The following is a 7,776-nucleotide window of genomic DNA, read 5'->3' as shown; positions in this document are numbered from 1 at the left end:
CGTGATTGAGGGTGACGACAGTGTAAGGTTGCATAATGTTGTCATCTACTTCGCTGTAATCATGACAATCGACCATTAATTTCCACCAATGGGACGCAAAATCGATTGACGAGTGCTGTGGCTACTAATGACCGGTTCCACCTCTCACAACCAAAAAGCTGTTGCATCCCTCTCCCTCGTTTCTTCGGAGCTTTGTAATGAAAGAAAAGCAGGTTTGGAATGAAAGAAATGCAAGAGGCTTCCAGATAAGATTAAGAATGAGCTAAAACTATGGGAGTGATTTAATGCCGGAAGAGTAGTCTCGATTGTAATAGCTTGTACTGTACTACTTTTATTTGTCGTACTCTTAATTAATAGAATGAGGCAATTTTTTTTGTCTCCGTTAAAAAAAATTAATTTGCACCCAAAAACCGGCAGTCTGCTTCTTCCTTCGATGCCTTTCCTTCCATTCCGCTACAGTCCAGGACGTGCCTGATCGCGTGTACACATTAATTGTCCGTCTGCTAGGGCTCATACAAGATCAAATCATTTTCGTACTGTTTTGTTTAGTTCAGTGGTGTACAGTATTAGGCTAGCCATAGTGCTAGTATCATAGCTAGTATCATGCATCCTAGTCCCACCAAAAATGCTGATGTGGCAGGTAATTATGGATGAGAGAGGAGATTAGAGTATCATAGGTTAGTATCAAATAAATCTGGTACACAAATTTGTATTGAGATTCTACAAATCAATTAATATAGCAAAACTATGATACTCCCTCTCTCACAGTTTATAAGGCACGCGCGTACCTCTAGGTCGCAAATTTGATCAACTTAGCATTAGTTATATGTTATAAAAATTATATCATTAAAAAGTTCAGATGTTCTATTTTCTAATGATATATTTTTTATATTATATAATTTAAATTATATAGGTTAAATTCGTGACCTAGGGGTACGCGCGCGCCTAATAAACTGTGAAGGAGGGAGTACTAGTCTACCATACTATGCATTATGAATCTAGTATCATACAAAAGTATCATATACATGATACTACAATATGATACTACCCACTATGGCCAGCCTTAGCTACCTACTCTGCACTCCCTCAAGATGTTATTACAACCAATACGTCTGTCGCAACTCTGTCTCATCCATCCAGCGATCAACCCATGTTCCTTCTCGACGTCAATGGTTTAGTTGGGAGATTATCCATCTTCTTCTTATGGAGACAACTTCTTCAATAAATGTTCTTCGGCTCAAGTTCCTTCTTGACGTCAATGGTTGAGTTAGGAGGTTAAATTTCTCTAGATATGGCACTTCAGATCATATTGATTTTAGTTTTTTTTTCATGGCTGCCGTGAGGAGAATTTCCCTTACTATATTCTCCCTCGATGCCGGCCCTGCCATGCGGTTGTTTTTTCCGTAGAATATTGGTGTCAACACTTGTTCTGATGTTGGTTGATTACTTTAATGGTTGCGTCGAGCACGTAGACGGGAATGCGGCTTCAAACTAAAATTATCGGTGAACCCTCGATGTTTGTATACGTGTGATTCGGTATCTGTCTTTTCTAACAACCACCTTCAAAAAAGTAAGATTGTGTTACTAGACGAAAGAGTTTGCAGAATTCAAAATTTTGCTTGTTTGTTTTAGATTTTATTTTGTAATCACTAAAGGCAAGCTCATGTATCTTTACCAAGGCTTATTTTGCTACAATAAATATATCATGGTATCGATTGTAAAAAAAAGTATTTTGGTAATTGTATATTGTGCATTTACACCTCTTATCTCTCTTTCAATTTTAGAGTATGATCGTCAAACTAATCTCTAGCCTTTTACTGCCTTTTATAATTAATTAATTTTCAGATATTATTTGATACAGTCCAGCCTCATATTTTCATAGCCAACACTGCAATAGTTTTTTTTTGAGAACCCGCAACAGCGTGCGCATCATTGTACTAAGCTGGCAAGAAACACCAAGAATGGCTACAACACCACACGTGCCTTTTGGCTTACAACACACTCCTACAACACCGACGCCAAGCACACCTTGCCCAACCTCAACCCAAGAACGGCGAGGCGGCGGGGCACAGAGTCTCCAAACCGCGTCACAACCAACTCCAACAACACGACCAACTTCCCAAGCTGCCCGCACCAACGTACCACATCATACGCCTAGAAGATGAAGCGCGCGATTGGCAGGGTGTGGCCAAAACTTGGGAATGGGTCGACAAGCGTGTTGGCGATGGCGTACATTGCGCTCCAGAGACTCACACCTTGATCAGTAGCAGACACCGGCGAGGCTACCATCACCGAGAGCCATCCCTCGCAGCCAAAACAGCGCCTTCAAGAAGGGGACAACGTTGCTGCGCCGCCGCTGCCCGATCCGGCAAGCGAGACCTAGGGTTTCCCCTGGCGTCGAGGGTAGAAACGGTTAGGACCCAAAACCACGCCTCCAAGGAGGGAGATGGCACCCACATGTGTCACCGTGGTCCGCAACGGAAGAACCGAGCATGGTTTTCACCCGGGCACCGCCCAACGGCAAGATGGAGCTTCGCCAAATGCCGGCCTGAACCACCGCAACAGGAGGCAACTAGAGGTCGACGGAGAAGGGGAAACGCACCAAAAGACAGACACCGCAGCAGCCGCCGCTCTCCGGACCGAGACCGGAATGGTCAGATCGAGACAAGAGGCACACCGCCGCAGCCGGAGCAACAACTCCGTCCACCACCGGCACTTGAGGACGGCCACCACGACGACCTGCACAGCTGACACAGGGCAGCGCCCAGGGCGCGACCGCACGCCAAGGAGGCACAGCCCAGACCGAGCCCGCGTCGACCCAGATCGGGCCCATGCGGGCCGGCCGCCGCCGCACTGCACCGCGAGGTGCCCGCGCATCGGCCCCGCAGCTACCCGCCTCACAGCACCGCCGCCTCGCCAGCTCGACGTTCACCGCCGCCGCGCTAGCTCCGCGGCCTCCACCTTCGCGCACGGCTGCCCAACGACGCCTCTCCGCTCGCAGACGCGCCGCCGGCGTGTGCCCCAACGCCCTCCGCCTTTGACGGCCGGGCGCCGCCACCACCGCCGGCGTCGGCGGCGGCGGCGGGAGCGCTGGTGGGGGAGGTATTTTGGCTAGGGTTTGGGGGGGCCTCCGGAGTCGCCCGAGCGAGGCGACCCGGGAGGCTACGAACCTTAACACTGCAATAGTTGAGCATGCTCCTTCCCTCACTCAGTTCCACACACGCGCTGACAACTCTTGATGCCCTATTTTGATATTAACTAATTTTCTTCAAATCCAGATTTAGTTTCCTAAATAATTTTATAATTAATTTCAGCATTTATTACACCTTTGAAGATCGTTTTTTACCTCTTTTCAGTAACAGAAGCAAGATTTGGGATTTTGTTGCACCGTGGATGAGGAGGTCCGGGAAGAAGATGATCAATCAAAGATGAAAAGCAAGAATAATCGAAATGCAAATCAATCAATGATGATAGGCAAGAAAACATTCACTGTTTACATGTAAAAGTACAAACGGAAGGAAAAAAGTTTATATTGCTATTTTTTCGAGAAATTTAGCAGCAGTGTCGCAGTGGATAATGAAACGAAGTGAGTTCATGTTTGGCTTGATATATATTGCGGAAAATGTGCACTACAGGTACATGATTACTAGTCCTTGGAAGAAGCACATGAATATAATTCCCATACTAATTCAAATGCTCCAAATACCATGAAAATTTTCTTTGAATCAATGATTTAGTACCGGGTGGTCCTGTACGCCTTGCATGTATGCACTGAACTCACTTGCGAAGGGTTGCGAAAGAACCATATGGTCTGTACTTTGTGGACAGAAGTGTACCTTGTTCTTCTCCATGTCCACACGAAGCCAATAGTCGCCTCGACAGTCGAGTTCATTGTCCACCGTCCTGATATCGGTGAAACCTAGGTAGACAACGTTGTCTTCACGCATGCTCAGGACAGGGAACGCCGGACATCTTTCCTGCGTACCAATGGCCTGGTGGGTCTCATTTGCCCAGATGTTTCCAACATTGTACTTGTACGACCTGCTTTTCTTCCACCCTGAGAAATCAGGCGACAGAGTCCACACGGCCAGTTCGAGTTCGTCGTCGGGCTCGTGACCAACATAGCCATCCATGGCGACGAACTTGATGGTGCCGCCAACACAGGCCATGGAACGGAACTCATCCACGTCACACTGGGGGTCGTAGACATTGTAGGTTGGACAGTGTTGGGGCAGCGGGATGAAACGGAACTCCAGGTCAGAGCTGCACACAGTGTGCAGATCACAGAGCAGCATGCCTTCTAAGTTCTAACAGATCCACCCAGCAGAGGATAGAGCCCCCCGAGGAGAAGCAAATATCAGGTGAGAATTCGTCGCGCATCTCGAGGGGAAGGCGCCCGGGCTTCATGACCCATTCTGCGGCGGACGACTGCCATAGGTAGAGCGCGGCATTCGCAACGTCGGAGCTCCTCATCCTGACGAGGTCGACAAGAACGAAGCCAGTGCCGTCCCCGTCACACACGACGACAGCTGAGACGTACCCGATGTAGGCGTGGGAGTCGTCGAAAGGGAGCTGGGGCACCGTCGATAGAGAGTTCTTCTTGGCGTCGTAGATCAGATAGCATCCTTCCCGACGGGTGCCAGGGCGGTAGCGGCCGGCGTTGAGGGCAACCAGGTTCTTGTCCGCGCTCGAGATGCGGGCTGAGGGCACGCCCCTGCGTGGTGGAGGGATGGCGACAGCATGTGGATGTAGGAAAATTGGGGTGGATCAGCGACTTGTGCCTTGGGTTTCAAGGTCTGCAGGAGGGCAGTGATTGTGTTTTCTTCTCCTTCTTTGGTCTCCACCGTGTCGTGGGAGAAATAAACGCGGCGGTCGAGCAAGACCCAGGAAGGGGCCATGGCACCAGGTAGAGTTTGGTGGTGGAAGGAGGAAGAGACTCTAAAATCGTGGAATGGAATCGTAGGAAATGAATTCAGGTTTTGGGGTTGCTTGCCGTATATGGAGTATCATATTCCTACCAAATTTAAGGTTGGCCATAAATAGGGGTGTAAAGTGGCCATGGATAATCTTAAATATTATTCATATTCCAGAAGCTGAAAATGAATGTGAGAATATATATACATCCCAACGAAAACAGAAACAACTGTGGAGAATATCTGAATTTATTTTACAAATATAAATACAAATATGGTATTGAGTTTTGCAGGAAACGTGGATGAGGAAGTGGATATATAAGTATAGCCAAATAAAATGAAGTTAGTAAACTTCAATAATTCTAGCCACCCAATTATCTAACCTAACATACTAACAAGCGGTCAATACTTTTTGTGTTACCGAATTAGAAAGTAGTTTGCTTTGAATAGTGTATTTATTTAATCATCTACCATTTTACAGTTAACTAACTATAAGACTTATTTCGTCTCATGTAGTTAAAAAGTTTTTTAAAAAACTTTTGGCGCTAATTTGTAAGATATTCATAGTCGTTTCAAATTGAGTAAACATTTGATCCACATCCGTACTTGAGTAACAACCGCTCCATGTTCGATAACATTTGTGTTTGTTTGAAAATATGAAAACAAAAGTTGGAAGGTGTGGTAGAGTGCATCTAGAATAGGAAAACTCTGTTCACCAAACGCACTCTCCTCTCCTCTAGCAGGCTGGCCCTAGCCGTAGATCTTTTAACAATCACACAACTATGTTCCTCAATTTTTTTCCAACACACAGTACAGACGCGACGCTCACAAATACGAGTACATACACTGAATCTTATGAATGCATGCATACTCTATCCTTATAAGCACCTGATTGAGTCTAATAAACTGATCTGGCGGATATGAACTTCACCTCCAACTAAAATATATTTCACCTTTAAGAGACATCAAAGTGTCAAACCTGAGGGATGGTGATGCCACCACCCTCCTAACCATCCAACACGTCACATATTGTTCTCTTATTTATTTTCCATTCTAGCAGCATATGGGTTGTTCTAAAGAAACACGCGAAAATATATGTTGAAGGTGATGCATTGTCTTTCTTTCTGTCTCTTTATCTTTGGTAAACTTTACAAACATAATGAGATATTGGTTCTGCCTCAAGGGCTCCCAGGATCCGGCTTATAAATGCGCCAGGATCTACGGTTTACAAGGAGTAGTTCAGGTCAGACTCTACTAGCACTATCGTAACTAGGTACCTCTTGTCGTATAAGTAAGGATCCAGCTAACCTATGTCGGTAAGGATCTGGCCAACTAGTTGATGTTGATCCGGCTAGAGCTTCTGATCCTGGACTCTCCATGTTAGTCAATCAGTAGTTGGGCCGTCCAGTTGGGCCATAGGCCAAACCACCATCTGTGGGCCACCTAGGCTTGTCGGTATTGGACTATGTCATTGGTATATCTATGTAGCATATCCACAACAGTAGGCGATGATTGCATCTCTTATCTCTTCATCACTTGTGGGGTTTCCCCAGTTGTTGTTGGACAATTCCTCTTCTGTGACCATGATCACGTCATGGGGAAAAGTGAAAGGACGAGATGCTAGAGGGGGTGAATGGGCGTTTTGAAAACTATTACGAATTTAAGAGTGAGGAATTAAACTAACGTTTATTTTACAAACATGAAACCTAAATATGCTAGTTTCAAGTAAGTGCAACAACAACTTAAGCTAAGCAAGGTAGACACAATATATATATAACACAAGTGATAACAAGATATAAAAACTTTAGGCACGATGACTATCACAAGGAAAGTAAACTCGTGTATAGAGATAACTGAGGTACACAGAGACGAAGATGTATTCCCGTGTTCCTTCACACGAAGCGAGGTAAGTCACGTTGGAGAGATGCGAACTACCACGAAGGTCTCCCGAACACCACGAAGGCTCACCTTCTTCTCCAAGCCAATACCACGACGGACAAATGCATTTCCCTTATGGCTATCTTTTCCCTCACTCCGAATATAGCAAGCTCCACAGCCGCTTCACAACCTCCACGAAGGAGAAGCTCAGCCTATTCACAATCTTCCACTAAGAGATCACCGGATCTCCAACCGCCAAGCCAACTAGGAGGTAAATCCTCTAAGAGTAACAAGCTCACGCTCCCTCACTCGAACTAATCGCAATGAAGAGATCAACACTTATGGAAGGATGCAAAAGCAAGACACCAAGGATGCTCAAATCCTTCACATTCAAATCTCACCAAAGCAACAAATGCTATGGAGAAACTAGAGAGAAAAACAATGGAGTAAATCAACAAATGACTCCAACATCTAGATCCCAAGGGTTTCCCACACTTAGAGGAGTAATTTATTGGTGGAGTTGTAGATCTAGATCTCCTCTTTCAAATCCATCAAGAATATGCAAGAATCATGGGAGGGATGGAGAGGAATCAAGCTTTCGAGGTTCAACAATGGAGTGTGAAAGAGAGTAAATAGAATGGTTGACCCTTGCCTCCTCAAGAGGAAGAAGGGCTATTTATAGTCCAAGAGTAAAACTAGTCGTTTGGAGGGTTTCCTGCGAGGCAAGTCGGCAACAAAATAGGAAGCATCGGGCCACATGTCGGATCAGCTAGCGGCACGACCGGCGGACCGGAGCTAGCGTCGAATCGAACCAGCGCCACGACCAGCAGTGCCGGAGCCTGGTCCGAACGAACCGGTGCGCCGACCGAAAACTAGCTCCTACTACCGGCCTGCAGTAAGCCGTTCCAGCGTAGGGGCCGACCTAGCCGGTTTGGCCACCGGTTTGGCTAGAAACCCCTCAAACACAGTTTTCTGAAAGAACTAA

The sequence above is a fragment of the Lolium rigidum genome, chromosome 3 (assembly GCF_022539505.1).
Source record: "Lolium rigidum isolate FL_2022 chromosome 3, APGP_CSIRO_Lrig_0.1, whole genome shotgun sequence".
Taxonomy (NCBI): Eukaryota; Viridiplantae; Streptophyta; class Magnoliopsida; order Poales; family Poaceae; genus Lolium; species Lolium rigidum.
The sequence above is the reverse complement of the archived record's forward strand: the minus strand, read 5'-3'. Positions refer to the sequence as shown.